The 17594-nt window shown below is 44.1% G+C and overlaps 1 long non-coding RNA gene across 1 annotated transcript in view; it reads right to left on the minus strand.

The window, feature by feature from the left end:
• Positions 1–17594, minus strand: part of LOC122942375 — a 105193-nt gene that overhangs the window by 12275 nt on the left and 75324 nt on the right. The window contains exon 2 of the long non-coding RNA XR_006390546.1: positions 2817–2923. This is a non-coding gene — a long non-coding RNA (uncharacterized LOC122942375). The remainder of the gene's footprint in view (positions 1–2816; positions 2924–17594) is intronic.

Here is a 17594-nt window from a genome sequence, read left to right on the forward strand (position 1 = left end):
TAGGTGGAATAGTTCTGTTGGCCCAGAGTCCCACTTTGCCCGGTCTGGGTATGTGTCTGGGCCCCAGACTTCGCTGCCATACAGGAGGATTGGGGCGATGATGGTGTCAAGGATTGTAAGCCAGACGGTCACTGGTGCTTTAAGGTGATACAGACGCCTTCTGATGGCAGAGAAGGTTTTGCTCGCCTTGTCTTTCAGTATTTCCATGGCTTTCTTAAAACTCCCTGATTGGCTGATTCCTAGGCCCAGGTCGGTGTAGCTGTCGGTTTCTGAAAGTGGACAGTGGTTTAGCAGGAAGGGAGGACGCCCGGCTGCTTTTCGATTTCTTTTCTGGAACACCATGATGTTGGTTTTCTTTGGATTGATGGGCAGTGCCCATGTGTTACTGAACTTCTCCAGGATTTTCAGGTTATCTTGGAGACCTTTCTCAGTTGGCGATAGTAGCAGAAGATCATCTGCATAAAGGAGAAATTTCACCTCAGTGTCATGGAGGGTGAGACCAGGTGCTGAGGAGGACTCCAGAGCCGCCGCCAGCTCATTGATGTAGATGTTAAACAGGGTTGGACTGAGGCTGCAGCCCTGTCTGACTCCTCGGCTCTGCTGGAAATAAGCCGTTCTCCTCCCATTTACCTTCACGCTGCATCTGTTCTCAGTGTAGGAGCTTCTGATGACATCATATGTTTTTCCTCCTATTCCGCTTTCAAGAAGTTTCAGGAATAGGCCCGGATGCCACACTGAGTCTATCTATCTAATATTTATCTAGCTATCTATCTAATATTTATCTATCTCCTATCTATCTATCTATCTATCTATCTATCTATCTATCTATTATCTATCTATCTATTATCTATCTATCTATCAATCTATCTAATATCTATCTATCTATCTATCTATCTAATATCTATCTATCTAATATCTATCTATCTATCTATCTATCTATCTATCTATCTATCTAATATCTATCTATCTATCTATCTATCTATCTATCTAATATCTATCTATCTATCTATCTATCTATCTATCTATCTATCTATCTATCTATCGTGTATTAGATAGATGATAGTTAGACAATATATTAGATGGATAGATAGTAGACATTGTGGAGTCAGCATGTACATCCATGGCCGCTAACACCACAGTAGTTAATCTGATTCTTTGCCAGGTCTTTCATGGGAACCCCAGCTTCTCCTGGGCCGCGGAACTGGATTTTCTATTCTATATGTAGACTAAATAAAATGGCACTTGAAAAAACACCGGGAGCTGCATTTCATAAGAATAGAAGATGTTCCTGAGATTTGGCCAAGACGCCTCCTGCGAGGCAGGAACCTACGTAAGATGTGTAGGCTGGAGTCTGACCCATGAACTGTGTCACCAAGGGCCCGGACCTAAGGACATGGCTGCTGTTGCCGGTATTCTATGCTCCCTCCAGTCTCCTTTCTCGATGTGGTCAAAATCTGGTCATTAATTCTGGTAGCCAAAATTGTAGGGGTCATAACGTGGTAGCATCAAGACTAAGGCCTCATGCACATGACCGTATCCGTTTTGCGGTCCGCAAACCATAAATTATGGATGCTAAAAGTATCGATGCAGCCCATCTGCATGCAGCAATTTCCTTATAAGAAAGGGCTATTCTTGTTCTCAAAATGGACAAGAACTGGACATGCTGAGATCCAGGTGCTGTTCATATTTTTTGTGGACCCATGAAAATTAATGGGTCAGTGTGAAATCTGCGTTCATGTGCATGAGGCCTTAATGACGCAAAAAATGCTAGAGTCATTGAAGGGATCTCATCCTGAGAAGAAACCAAAGAGCCAAGGAACCTTTAGTCCTTTGGGGCTTGGCTGAGGCATAGTGGGATCTTAAAGACTATGCTGTTGGGGAAGTACCCATTTAACAAGAGAATTGGAGGGTCCTAAGAACTGGTTCACATTGGCCAATGTGGGCATTTTTTCCCTTTTTGATCCATCTTGTAGCTCCTGACAGATGTCCATGGTGGGGTTTGCTCACCAAACATGGTTCTGCAAAGTTCCTTCATCTATGCCCAAATCACAAGAGGAACTGAAAAAAAAAAATTTGGAGTCTTGAACCTTGATTCGATTTTCTGAGAACATCCTCGATATATTGTAGCGACTGAAGATGAGCAGGGGATGTGTGTGTCTGGGGTACACCAACCTATGTATTAATTGCTGTTGCAATGCCCACCACTGTCCCTCTCCTCCAGGCAATCACAGGAAGCAGTGTCACCTGCCTTCCCAGTGTCACCTGCCTTCCCTGTCACAGCAGTCAGGATCCACTTTCCTTACACAGCCCAACAGCACTGGGCCCAACCACCTGCGTCCCATATATCTTTCTAGCTTGCTGGTTCTAAGGGAAGATGTGTTGTTCTGTTTGTCTGCCCATGTGCCCACCTCTGCCTGTTTTCCGATTCTGACCGTTTACTGACTGACCTGACTTTAGCCTGTTTAATGTATTAATCCTTTGCTGCCTGCCCTGACCTCGGACAAGTTTTAAGGATATGCTCGAACTCTGCCTTCCCTGATCGCTGCCTGTTCCTGACTACAAGTATTGACTGACAGCTCAGTGCTTTGCATCAGTGTCTCGGACCCGCAGTGGGTCAGCTGTCAACCACACTGGAACTATTCCAAGAGGTAGTAACCCAGTGGCTTCCCTGTAACGAAGTCCATATCCCTGTATAGAGGTCAAAGAATGTATACCAGGGGAACACCCTTACTACTAGCACTAAGTCAAACTGTCAAACTGGTTGGTTGGTGCAGTGGCTTCACATCCCCTTCCCATAAGCAATTAATCAAAATTACCTTGTGTTGAAGCCTCCTAGCTATGTCTGCCAGATGTATCTTGGCCTTGTCTCGGACGCCCACTGACGGGTGCCAGGATAACATTTGTGTTCTTCTAAAACAATGTGCTGTTTCAAAACAAGGAGAGAAAATTGTAAGCAGGATGTATTCACCTATCAATCCTGAGCTGAATTACCCACAAGGCAACCATGCCAGATGCCTAGGGAGCTTATGGGTAAGCACAACAAACTACTGTATTGGCTTGAACTATATCACAATGACAGTTGCATTGGTCTGGAATCTACCTGAGAAGACTAAAAGTACAAAAACACAAGAGAGGAACTGGGATATTTTGTACAATTTTGGTATCTAATTATGCAAAGATTAAAATTCTAATAATTTGTCATGCAACAAAATATCTGAATTGTTAGAAATCTAGATGGGCGCCAACCAAATTAATCCTCCAAGTCCACATTGGCTCCTGATAGCCACTTTCATATTAGGGATTCAGTAATGAAAGCTGCTGGAGGAATTTGCCTTCTACTGACAGTAATCTGAAGGCTTCAGTCATACCCTGCTCACCTCCGGGGCTGCTGTCCCGCTCTCCCCTGTTGCCTCTTGTGGCCGGTATCCTCCCTAATCTTTTTCTTAAGGGCTTTGGGCTTGGCTTCATGCCATGGCTCACCTGGGTCAACTTCTCTGTTTCCAAACAAATGTCTAGATGGCAAAGTCCTCTTTAGGACCCTTCCCCCACCTTCCTGTGTCTGAGCAATAAGGTAAACTTGGTGCTGGTGGCTGCTACCCTTGTCCTCAGGCCTCCTGTACCAGTTTGACCTGCCATCAGAGTACTGTTGTGCAAAATGTTGCCTGTCTTGCTGTTGCTAATGGAGACTTCTTCTGGGCTTACTGACTTGAAGACTCATCTCAGCAAAGTCCAGAACCCTGTGAAGGGGTTACATGAACAATACTAGGGAATCCCTTAGGCTTTTCTCCAGGGGTTTTCCCTAAACTAAATCCAGTAGGTCCACATCATCTCCAACAAGATGCGCGATAGTCCCTTCTACTATAGAATTCTTACTGATGCCAGGGGTAGGGCTGTGACAAAAGCTAAGTCCTTGAGTTGGCCTCAACTAGTAAGATGTTAAATATTTTATTCATCCAGTTCAGAATTCAGTGTACTATAGGAGGTCCCACAGTGGTTGTCAACTAACTTTCTTAGTCATCTCTCCTGAAAAAAAGAGATTACAGAATGATTTATGCAAGGTAACCTATGGATGGCTCATACCATAATAAAGGACCTCCATGTAGTTTGTGGACCCACCCTTTAAGTATGGACTCATGGGACTAAAAATAAAAAAATTAGGAGATCCTTGCTCTTCTTGGCCGCTATGTACATGGCCTCTTGCTGAAGACTCGATAGTTTTTGGTTCCTTCTTATAGTCATCAATTTTTTCATCATCGTTAAGGTATTTTGTTAATTACCAAAATATTTACTGAAAAATAAATTAGTGGAATTTTTTAAACCCTGATGCACAACGAGCAGAGAATGAAAATAAATACTCGGCAGGAATAGTTGGGATGATTTGTAAGATGCTTCGTCCTCAGTAAACATCTTATTGCAGAAGATTATGTCCCAGTGTATCTGTTTATGTTAGGGGATCAACGGGACGCGGCGGGATCGGGAAGAGCAGGGTGTGGCCTTACTGGACACCACCCGTCCTTATCCCCTTCATCAATACTGAGTCATGTTATGTTTATAAACAGGCATTATGCTGCTAATAGGAGGTAGGGGTCAAACGGCGGTAGCAGACTAAACTAGTTCTAGATCACAGATGGTCTTTCCTTCCATCCCTAAGTACAAACATTGGCTAACTATTTATGTCAGAGAGGCCCATGGATGAAAAATGTTGAGGGCTCCCCATTCCCACTTCTAGGACCCAGGCCCCTTCTGATGACCCATAACAGCCACGTATAGGAAAGGTGGCCATAAATGAGAATGACTCTAATTTCTGAAGTTTATGTGAATTTTGGAAACAGCTAGCCAGCTACTTGGCATGCTTTGCCATCTTTTTTTGATTGGATAGTAATGTTGCAAATCCATTAGGGGACCCCAGTTTATGAAAAGGGGGGCTACAGAGAAGAGAAGGACATACAGCAAGATTAAGTTAGTCTTCAAGTTAGTGGATGCCCTAGGGCAAATGCACCTTATTGACTTCTTATAGTCTAGCTGAGATATTAGAAACAGATGGAGACCACCTTGGGGCACCAGGTTGCCACTGATGTCACTGGATCAAAAAAATAGTTTGAGACACACCATTGGTCAACTGGTTTTCAAAAATTGGTGAAAAGTCATCTGCTCTATTATGTCTTTGGTTCACCCCTGGGACATGTTGACATAGCACTAAAGGACCAGTCTGTGGCATGTTTCCATTCTGACCTTAAGGGTTCTGTTTCTAAGAAATTTGGAGAATGGTGGCTAACTGTCCCTGACTGGCACTTTAGAAGATATTTTATGGGAACAATCATGCACTCTAGCATTGACCAAGCATCATTAGATCTATTTTAGGCAAAGTGCTTGGTGATATCATGGTCAGCCCTAGCGTTCATACTTTTCTAAGCTCTAGGTGGACAGGGATTCTTGTTTATGTAGCAATATGTCCTCTATGCCCAATTTGCAGATTTCTTGTATGGACAACCTCCTGTTCCATCTTCACATATGTTCTGATAAAATGTTTGTTCAATCCCCCCAAGATTTTTTCATGGTAGAAGGGATTTTGGAGCAATTTGGCAGATACTCTGCTCAACACTATTACTACGAGGGCATTCCAAGTACATTTTAGGTTACCAGCTGCAAAAAGCTGTAGTTTAAACTCAAGGAGAACTCCTCAGAAGATGACTCTATAATCTTAAAGGTCAAAGAACCTCAACAGTCACTCTTTATTCTTCTTTCCATTTACAAATGAAGACGAGGCCAAGTGACTTTCATTGCCAACTATTAAAATAGCTTTCTCTACACTGTCTCTTCTAGTAGTAACAATGACTAGAAAATGTACATTTTGGATTTTTTTTAAATTGGATTTTTCTTGATATGACTGGTAACCCTTGCCTGTGTGTAAGTCACTACTCTTTTGCCCTGACACTAAGCAGGATCATTTACAAAACCAAAGGATCCCATGTTGGGTACATGGTCTATAACAATAATCAACCCCAAAGGTCCAGCAAACGGGAATAATTTACTCTGGTGGGCCCAAGAAACTCTGGTCTTGACTTAAGGCTTTCCTCTACACCCAGTACTTCCCGGCTTCCTGGTTTTGACATCTGGCCTGTGTTCTTATTATGACTTCTGGTTTGTAGCATCCTCATTGTTCTCCTAATGACCCCTGGCTTCACTTTCACTCTGATTCCACATCCGTTCCTGACAATTTTACAGTTCGCCTACAACCTAAGAATCGAACTAGGAAGTAATGGTCCTCCGTACAAGAGTGAAGAATGGAGTACAAGAAGATTTCTTAGACACCACACTTCAGTTTAGACAGAAATTTGAGGATCGAGTTCTATGGTGAGAATTGTAACACTGATCAAGCTTTTTTCTTGGTGGACAATCCATTTGTGACATAGAGTATGTAACTAGAGACATACAATCATAGTCGGCCATGTTGCGCATATACAGGTCCTTCTAAAAAAATTAGCATATTGTGATAAAGTTCATTATTTTCTGTAATGTACTGATAAACATTAGACTTTCATATATTTTAGATTCATTACACACCAACTGAAGTAGTTCAAGCCTTTTATTGTTTTAATATTGATGATTTTGGCATACAGCTCATGAAAACCCAAAATTCCTATCTCAAAAAATTAGCATATCATGAAAAGGTTCTCTAAACGAGCTATTAACCTAATCATCTGAATCAACTAATTAACTCTAAACACCTGCAAAAGATTCCTGAGGCTTTTAAAAACTCCCAGCCTGGTTCATTACTCAAAACCGCAATCATGGGTAAGACTGCCGTACCTGACTGCTGTCCAGAAGGCCATCATTGACACCCTCAAGCAAGAGGGTAAGACACAGAAAGAAATTTCTGAATGAATAGGCTGTTCCCAGAGTGCTGTATCAAGGCACCTCAGTGGGAAGTCTGTGGGAAGGAAAAAGTGTGGCAGAAAACGCTGCACAACGAGAAGAGGTGACCGGACCCTGAGGAAGATTGTGGAGAAGGACCGATTCCAGACCTTGGGGGACCTGCGGAAGCAGTGGACTGAGTCTGGAGCAGAAACATCCAGAGCCACCGTGTACAGGCGTGTGCAGGAAATGGGCTACAGGTGCCGCATTCCCTAGGTCAAGCCACTTTTGAACCAGAAACAGTGGCAGAAGCGCCTGACCTGGGCTACAGAGAAGCAGCACTGGACTGTTGCATGTCATTCGGAAATCAAGGTGCCAGAGTCTGTAGGAAGACTGGGGAGAGGGAAATGCCAAAATGCCTGAAGTCCAGTGTCAAGTACCCACAGTCAGTGATGGTCTGGGGTGCCATGTCAGCTGTTGGTGTTGGTCCACTGTGTTTTATCAAGGGCAGGGTCAATGCAGCTAGCTATCAGGAGATACAGGAGCACTTCATGCTTCCATCTGCTGAAAAGCTTTATGGAGATGAAGATGTCATTTTTCAGCACGACCTGGCACCTGCTCACAGTGCCAACACCACTGGTAAATGGTTTACTGACCATGGTATTACTGTGCTCAATTGGCCTGCCAACTCTCCTGACCTGAACCCCATAGAGAATCTGTGGGATATTGGGAAGAGAAAGTTGATAGACGCAAGACCCAACACTCTGGATGAGCTTAAGGCCGCTATCGAAGCATCCTGGGCCTCCATAACACCTCAGCAGTGCCACAGGCTGATTGCCTCCATGCCACGCCGCATTGAAGCAGTCATTTCTGCAAAAGGATTCCCGACCAAGTATTGAGTGCAGAACTGAACATAATTATTTGAAGGTTGACTTTTTTTGTATTAAAAACACTTTTATTTTATTGGTCGGATGAAATATGCTAATTTTTTGAGATATGAAATTGGGGTTTTCATGAGCTGTAGCCAAAATCATCAATATTAAAACAATAAAAGGCTTGAACTACTTCAGTTGTGTGTAATGAATCTAAAATATATGAAAGTCTAATGTTTATCAGTACATTACAGAAAATACTGAACTTTATCACAATATGCTAATTTTTTGAGAATGACCTGTAGTTCGATATAGAAGAAAGACTGCTCACCACCTTGTAAATTCGCTTGCACGGGAAGGGATCGCTCCCACTATAAAATCAGAATAAATCCCAGCAGGCGTATGGATTTTTTTTTCAATGCTTTACTGATCCATACACAGATTGATCCATACAGAGGACGCGTTTCGGCCCGTCCAGCCTTCCTCAACTGCATGTTTAACAACTGAAGATATCACATATTTATAGGCTTAGTCACATGACCCTGCCAATCAATTTAAACAGGAAATGACATCACATCGCAATTAGTATCAACACATTTGTAATATCCTTGCAAATACTACGATGAACAGGTGCCCTTATGAATATACATAACAAGAGTCTCCTCCCATCATGATCATGTCGTAGTAGTCTGCAAAGAAACATAGAAAAAATCAAATTAAAAACACATCACTTCATAATCCCTGATCAGACCCTTGGGATGTAAAGTATCAAGGGTGTGGATCCAGAACGCCTCCCTTTTGAGTAACAACTTTTTCAGACCCCCCCCCCTCTCCGTGGTAAATGTACCCGCTCAATGACTTGGTATTTCAATTGTGATATGGAATGATTGTTATTATGGAAATGTAACGGTATAGGGAATAGAAGCTGCACTGCATACAGTGGAGACAAGGGAAAGTGCCTCCCTTCTGATTAGTGAGTGTACTCTGCAATGGGGCCTTCTCCATGGTGCCCATATCTGAGTGAACGAGATGATCTCTCAAACTGAGATTGCGTCTATTGCATATAAGTGGTGGGTTTTTAAATTCCACTATAGTGGGGTATGCGTTCTCCAAAATATGCCAGTGTCTGCGCACCACATTGTCCAGTTGGTGATTCGGTGGATGATATTTATGTATAAGTGCTATGCGCTTACCGTTATCTCTTGGTGGAGCTCGTACCCCACTAGCACTTATTGCTGTGGATAAAATAACACGAGGATAACCTCTCTCCAGAAACCGGGACGTCATCTCGTTCACCCTCACATCCTGCATTTTCAAATCTGTCACAATCTTCTTCACTCTCATATACTGCGATTTTGGAATCGATTTTTTAAGAGAAGGAGGATGTGCACTGCGATAATGCAGGATACTATTCCTGTCTGTATTTTTTCGATATAAATCAGTGCATAAAATTCCCCCTTCCTGCTTGAGTATTGTGACATCTAGAAAATGCACAGATGTCTGATCATATGTAATAGTGAATTTTAATTCCTCCCAGACCCCATTCAGATATTCAAACAGCTGGAGGAGTGGGTGCTTTTCCATACTAGTGCGAATTTTGGTAAATATTCATTTGGATATACAAGGCACTGTTCAAACGACGACATGTAAATATTTGCGTAGGGCGGGGCCACATTCGCACCCATCGCCGTCCCACGCTGCTGCCCGTAAAAATGATCTCCAAAAAGAAAATAGTTCTCCTATAGAACTACAAACCGGATTCCAAAAAAGTTGGGACACTATACAAATCGTGAATAAAAACTGAATGCAATGATGTGGAGATGCCAACTTCTAATATTTTATTCAGAATAGAACATAAATCACGGAACAAAAGTTTAAACTGAGAAAATGTACCATTTTAAGGGAAAAATATGTTGAATCAGAATTTCATGGTGTCAACAAATCCCCAAAAAGTTGGGACAAGGCCATTTTCACCACTGTGTGGCATCTCCCCTTCTTCTTACAACACTCAACAGACGTCTGGGGACCGAGGAGACCAGTTTCTCAAGTTTAGAAATAGGAATGCTCTCCCATTCTTGTCTAATACAGGCCTCTAACTGTTCCATCGTCTTGGGCCTTCTTTGTTGCACCTTCCTCTTTATGATGCGCCAAATGTTCTCTATAGGTGAAAGATCTGGACTGCAGACTGGCCATTTCAGTACCCGGATCCTTCTCCTACGCAGCCATGATGTTGTGATTGATGCAGAATGTGGTCTGGCATTATCTTGTGGAAAAATGCAGGGTCTTCCCTGAAAGAGATGACGTCTGGATGGGAGCATATGTTGTTCTAGAACCTGAATATATTTTTCTGCATTGATGGTGCCTTTCCAGACATGCAAGCTGCCCATGCCACACGCACTCATGCAACCCCATACCATCAGAGATGCAGGCTTCTGAACTGAGCGTTGATAACAACTTGGGTTGTCCTTGTCCTCTTTGGTCCGGATGACATGGCGTCCCAGATTTCCAAAAAGAACTTCGAATCGTGACTCGTCTGACCACAGAACAGTCTTCCATTTTGCCACACTCCATTTTAAATGATCCCTGGCCCAGTGAAAACGCCTGAGCTTGTGGATCTTGCTTAGAAATGGCTTCTTCTTTGCACTGTAGAGTTTCAGCTGGCAACGGCGGATGGCACGGTGGATTGTGTTCACTGACAATGGTTTCTGGAAGTATTCCTGAGCCCATTCTGTGATTTCCTTTACAGTAGCATTCCTGTTTGTGGTGCAGTGTCGTTTAAGGGCCCGGAGATCACGGGCATCCAGTATGGTTTTACGGCCTTGACCCTTACCCGCAGAGATTGTTCCAGATTCTCTGAATCTTCGGATGATGTTATGCACAGTTGATGATGATAGATGCAAAGTCTTTGCAATGTTTCGCTGGGTAACACCTTTCTGATATTGCTCCACTATCTTTCTGCGCAACATTGTGGGAATTGGTGATCCTCTACCCATCTTGGCTTCTGAGAGACACTGCCACTCTGAGAAGCTCTTTTTACCCAATCATGTTGCCAATTGACCTAATTAGTGTTAATTGGTCTTCCAGCTCTTCGTTATGCTCAAATTTACTTTTTCCAGCCTCTTATTGCTACTTGTCCCAACTTTTTTGGGGATTTGTTGACACCGTGAAAATTTGAATCAACGTATTTTTCCTTTAAAATGATACATTTACTCGGATTAAACGTTTGATCCGTCGTCTACGTTCTATTACAAATAAAATATTGACATTTGCCATCTCCACATCATTGCATTCAGTTTTTATTCACAATTTGTTTAGTGTCCCAACTTTTTGGGAATCCGGTTTGTAAATTCAACAAATTGACTAAGCCTTTAAATATGTGATATGTTCAGTTGTTAAACATGCAGTTGGGGAAGGCTGGATGGTGCCAAAACACGATGTGTGAGGATCAATCTGTGTATGGATCAATAACGCATTGAAGAAAAAAATCAATACGCCTGCTGGGATTTATTCCGATTTTATAGTGGGTGCGATCCCTTCCTGTGCAAGCGAATTTACAAGGTGGTGAGCTGTCTTTCTTCTATCGAATTGTTTGTTTGAGGCATGCTCCCACCATACTGATGATGAGTGGTACGAATACCATCAGTTTCAACGAAGAAGATGCGACTTGGATCCTGTCACAAGTGACCTCTTCAATCGATTTTTTAACAATCCCTATGAGTGAATTAAAGAAAAGGCATTGGGAGAGAGAATCCAGGAGACTAGCATCATACGAACTACATGCCGTAACCCTGGCTGAGTATTTTAAACTGAAACGGATCCCGAGGGGGATGCGAGTTAATCTCCGTCCTACCTTTTTTTCGGAAGATCAACAGTATTGTGCGGACTTTGAGAAGATCATAAATAAATGTTTATTGGACATTATTTTACTAACAGTTAATCGACTTCAGAAAGCGATTGGAGAATTAAAGGAGGGCATTGTTACGACTGAACAGCAGCTGCAAGATTCACTAAACTCAAATGAGTTTGAAAAACTGAAAGGCACTGTGGAGAAATATATCGACACCTACCGAAGGGAGACGCAAGAAAAGATAAGATCGAAATTACTCCGAGATAGTGACGATTATTTATTAAATCGAGTGTATCGATGGCAGGATACATCATTCAGGTCTCGTCCTGGTTACAGGGGAGGATACAGGCCGGGAAATTAATATATCTCCAGCTCCGGCAGCGATTCAAATGATTCCCAAGTTACACGCTCTTTTTTCAGGCGGGGCCAAGGACGCCGTCCGCCACAAGGAAACGCCGGGCGGGCAGCAAGCATCGGAGATTCCGAAAGATCGATACAGCCGACGGTGACCACGCGATCCCAGGTAGGACACAGTCCATAGTGATTTATTTATCATCGAAAGTTATTTTATGTGAAACGATTGAGATGCTTGAGAAAAGTCTTTCCTTCTCTCCTACGAATAACATGGATACTTTCGAATTAGATGCGGAATTACAAAAGTTTTTCCGTAAGATCAGATTGAAAACCCATTTTGCTCAGAAAGATTCCCCCAGTATTATGAAGGATATGAGTTTGGATGGGGGTGGTGGTTATTTGAGGTTGACTGACCTGGATTTGCCAGTCAAGAGCCGCTTTACCCCCCAAAAAAGCTATCATTCCATCGAGACATTTGTTCATCTTGTCACTAAAGAAATACAACAGAAGTTGGACATAATAAAGAGGGGTGATCTTTCGATTATGCAGAATATTACCACAGAAGAAAGGAGAGCTGTGCACGATTTGATGGGGATAAGTCCCTTATTGTGAAACCCTCCGATAAAGGCGGATCGATTGTCATTATGAATAAGGTTCAATATTTACAAGAAGTTTACCGCCAACTGTCCGACACTGACACCTATAGGAAATTGGATCACAACCCAGTTTTTCGAATGAAGGAAAAGATCATGGGGTTGGTGACTGAATATAAGGTTCAGGGAATCTTCGACGAGAAGTTGAGCGAATTTTTGGTCAATCACTCACCGGTGACACCTGTGTTCTACATATTGCCAAAGGTGCATAAAACCTTGATAAATCCACCAGGCCGACCCATTGTGGCTTTGTCACGAGGGTGTCAAGAGCCACGCCTGACTCCGTTGTACCCGGGGTCAGGAGGTCGCAGCGGTTGGCTGCACGCTCTATGTCAGATAGGGAAGTTTCCTTATTGTAGCTTTCTGGGTTTGCTTTACAAACCCTTTTGGCTCACTCAGGGATCCGTAGCTCCTTCTCTCAGCTGTTCCTTGTCCAGCACTCCCAATCCTCCTTATATTCCCCTCTCACACTTCTCTGGTTGCCAGATATAGAGCTTCCTGCCTGGACATCTATTCTGACCCACTGGAGCTGTGTTGCTGCGTTCTCTGAGTGTTGCCTTAGAACGCTACCCTCCGGATCCCTGTTGGACCTTTGTGGACAATTGTTGCCGTCCACCTGGGTGTTTGTGTTTGTCTGTGTTTGTCTGTCCTCTCCCTGGTGTTTCCCTCTTAGTGCAGTGGTGAGGACTAGCGATCCCACCGGCCCGTTCATTATCTAGGGCTCATCTCAGGGAAAGCCAGGGTTTAGGCACGTGATCGCCGCACGGGTGAGGAACCCGTCTAGGGACGACAGGGCAGGCAGGTACCAGCTGCAAGGTGAGTTAGGGGTCACCACCTTTCCCTCTCCCTTGTGCAGGGCTTTCCCTGTTTTCCTCCCTGTGTGTGTTGCCGGTCATTACATTATATCTGGCCCTTATTTTTGTGTAGGTAAAAAAAAAAAAAAAAAAAAAAAAAAATTTTACCTACTTAGAATCCAGTATGGATCCAATTGCTGCTCTGTCCGAACAATTTCATGGCCTGTCTTTGGAGGTGGCAGGATTGAAGGCGTCGGTCCTCCAGCAACAGCAGCAATTACAACAGACCGCAAGCCCAGCGGTTGCTACTGGTAACCAGGTTGTTGCGGAACCCAAGGTCCCTCTCCCTGACAGATTTTCTGGGGGAAGGGACAAGTTTTTGACGTTCCGTGAGGCCTGTAAACTATACTTTAAACTGCGTCCTTACTCCTCTGGTAATGAAGAACAGCGGGTGGGTGTTGTTATTTCCCTGCTGCAGGGGGACCCGCAGTCCTGGGCGTTCTCTTTACCTACTGATTCCCAGGCTCTTCGGTCAGTGGATGAGTTTTTCGGGGCCTTGGGTCTCATATATGACGACCCTGACCGAGTCGCACTGGCTGAATCAAAATTACGGAGACTCCTACAAGGAGAGCGGCCGGTAGAGGAGTATTGCTCTGACTTCCGTAGGTGGGCTACGGATACCCAATGGAACGACCCGGCTCTCAGGAGTCAGTTCTGCTCTGGGTTATCCGAAAGGGTTAAGGATGCGCTTGCATTGTATGAGACCCCCTTTTCCCTTGATGCAGTTATGTCCCTTTCTATCCGTATAGATAGACGCCTTAGGGACAGGTTGAAAAAACCGGAAACATTGATAACCCCTCCCAAGCAGCAGTTAGTCTGTACGGACATAGACGAGCCTATGCAGCTAGGAGGAACTACTCGTCAGGTCCGTCCTCCTGAGGTTCGCCGTAGGCGTGGGGGTTGTTTTTTTTGTGGGGAGTGGGGTCATTTCATTAACGTCTGTCCTTCTTTCCTCAGAAACAAAAAAACCATCGGAAAACTACTAACCCCAGGCGGTGTGGAGGATGTCAGCCGGGGGGTATACGTTTCCTCCATACGTACATCGCAATTTTTGTTGCCAGCGGTTATTGTTTTTGGTGATAAGACAGAGACTGTTTCTTTCTTTCTAGACAGTGGAGCAGGGGTAAATTTGATAGATGCCCATTTTGCCCGCACTATGGGTTTGTCTCTCTGTACGTTACAGAGACCTATTCCCATATTTGCTATAGATTCTGCTCCTCTGTCTCAGAGAAACCTCACCCACATCGTTCATAATTTACACCTTCGGGTAGGGGACCACCATAACGAGATGCTTTCATGTTATGTTCTGGAGGGGCTTCCCACTCCGGTGGTGCTGGGCCTACCCTGGTTGGTAGCGCACAATCCAGTGGTGGATTGGCAGGCCAGGGAGATATTGGAGTGGAGTGAGCCGTGCAGAGAAAATTGCTTAAATAGCAATTGCTTAGTCGCCTCCATAACTACCCTACCTACATTTGTTTCGGACTTTGAGGACGTTTTTTCTGAAAAGGGTTGTCAGAAGTTACCACCTCATCGTCCTTATGATTGCCCGGTTAACCTCATTCCCGGCGCAAAATTACCCAAGACCAGGTTATATAATCTTTCAGGTCCAGAGAGACAAGCCATGAAGGATTATATCTCCGAGAGTTTGGCTAAGGGACACATCAGACCCTCTTCTTCACCCGTGGCTGCAGGGTTTTTCTTTGTTAAAAAGAAAGATGGGGGCCTGCGTCCTTGCCTAGATTTTCGTGAATTAAATCGGATAACCATCCGAGACCCATACCCTCTTCCTCTCATTCCTGACCTGTTTAACCAGATTGCGGGTGCTAGGTGGTTCTCCAAACTCGATCTTAGGGGGGCCTACAATCTGATTCGTATCAAGGAGGGGGATGAGTGGAAGACAGCTTTTAACACCCCTGAGGGGCATTATGAAAATCTAGTTATGCCTTTCGGCCTGACCAATGCTCCTGCCATCTTTCAACATTTCGTTAATGACATTTTTAGTCATCTAATCGGCAGGTTTGTGGTAATATACCTAGATGATATCTTAATTTATTCGTCTGATCTGAAGACACATGAGGAGCATGTCAGACAAGTACTACAGGTCCTACGGACGAATGAATTATATGCTAAAATTGAAAAATGTGTTTTTGCCGTTCAGGAGATACAATTCCTAGGTTATTATTTATCTGCGTCAGGTTTCCGTATGGATCCTAGGAAGGTCCAGGCAATTTTGGATTGGGATCTTCCTGAGAACCTCAAAGCACTACAACGGTTCTTGGGCTTTGCGAATTTCTATAGGAAATTCATTAAAAATTATTCGGTGATCGTAAAACCCCTTACTGACATGACTAGGAAGGGGACTGATTTTTCTAAATGGTCTGACGCCGCTAAAGTTGCTTTTTCCTCTCTAAAAGAGAGGTTTACCTCAGCACCTGTACTAGTCCAACCTGATGTCTCTCAGCCTTTTATTGTTGAAGTCGATGCATCAGAGGTGGGAGTGGGGGCTGTGCTGTCTCAGGGTCCGGCTCCTGGCAAATGGCGTCCTTGTGCTTTCTTTTCTAAAAAACTATCTGCAGCGGAACAGAACTACGATATTGGCAATAGGGAACTGTTAGCTATTAAACTTGCGTTTGAGGAGTGGCGTCACTTTTTAGAGGGGGCAGTCCACCCCGTCACTGTGTTTACGGACCACAAAAATCTGCTGTACCTCGAATCAGCTAAGCGTCTCACCCCTAGACAGGCTAGGTGGTCGCTATTTTTTACCAGGTTTAACTTTGTGATTACCTATCGTCCTGGGGTAAAGAATACCAAGGCTGATGCACTATCTCGTTGTTTCCCTGGAGGGGGTAATGTGAGTGATCCGGTACCCATTCTACAAAGAGGAGTAGTTGTCTCTGCGGTACACTCTGCCTTGGAGGGGAAGGTGTTAGAGGCCCAGGGGGACGCCCCGGTCTCTTGCCCTTCAGAGAAGTTGTTTGTACCGTTGAACCTACGTCTCGAATTATTAAAGGAACATCATAATTCGGCACTTGCTGGGCACCCGGGTAGTAAAGCAACCTTAGAGCTATTGTCTCGTCGTTTTTGGTGGCCAAGGTTGCGTCAGGATGTATTGGATTTTGTGTCTTCTTGTTCTACCTGTGCGCGCGCAAAAGTTTCACATACACGTCCTGCAGGGTCTCTATTACCACTCGTCATTCCCAATAGACCATGGACACATCTGTCTATGGATTTTATCACTGACTTACCTTTGTCTGCGGGTAAAACAGTGATTTTGGTAGTAGTGGACAGGTTTAGCAAAATGGCACACTTTATTGCGTTACCCGCACTACCTAATGCTAAAACTCTTGCTCAGGTATTCGTCAGTGAGATCGTGAAGCTTCACGGGGTCCCCTCCGATGTTGTTTCGGATCGGGGAACCCAGTTTATTTCTAAATTTTGGAAAGCTTTTTGTTCCCGTTTAGGGGTTCACTTGTCCTTTTCCTCAGCTTTCCATCCTCAGTCGAATGGACAGACTGAGCGTACCAACCAAAACCTGGAGACATATCTAAGATGTTTTGTGTCTGAAAACCAAGAGTTGTGGTCGTCATATTTACCGTTAGCTGAGTTTGCCATAAATAATCGCCGTCAGGAATCCACTGGCAATGTCACCTTTTCTTGGTGCATATGGTTTTCATCCCCAATTCTGTACTTTCAAAGAGGGGGGGTCTTCTGGGGTTCCCGAAGAGGAACGGTTTTCGTCATCTCTTTCATCAGTATGGCAGAAGGTGCAAGCTAACTTGAAAAATATGGGAGGTAAATACAAATGCATGGCTGATAAGAGACGGTCGCCAGGTCCGGACCTAGGAGTGAATGACTATGTGTGGCTGTCTACAAGGAATATCAAGTTGAAGGTTCCCTCTTGGAAACTGGGTCCTAGGTTTATTGGTCCTTACAAGATTGTAGCCATCATCAACCCCGTGGCTTTTCGCCTGGAGTTACCTCAGACTTTTAAAATCCATAATGTCTTTCATAAGTCGTTACTCAAAAAATATGTTCCACCTCTAGAACCGTCACCGCTGCCACCCCCTCCTGTTGTCGTGGATGGTAGTTTGGAATTTCAGATATCCAAAATTGTTAATTCTCGTCGGGTCCGCCGCTCTCTCCAATATCTGGTGCACTG

Source organism: Bufo gargarizans, chromosome 6 (genome assembly GCF_014858855.1).
Source record: "Bufo gargarizans isolate SCDJY-AF-19 chromosome 6, ASM1485885v1, whole genome shotgun sequence".
Taxonomy (NCBI): domain Eukaryota; kingdom Metazoa; phylum Chordata; class Amphibia; order Anura; family Bufonidae; genus Bufo; species Bufo gargarizans.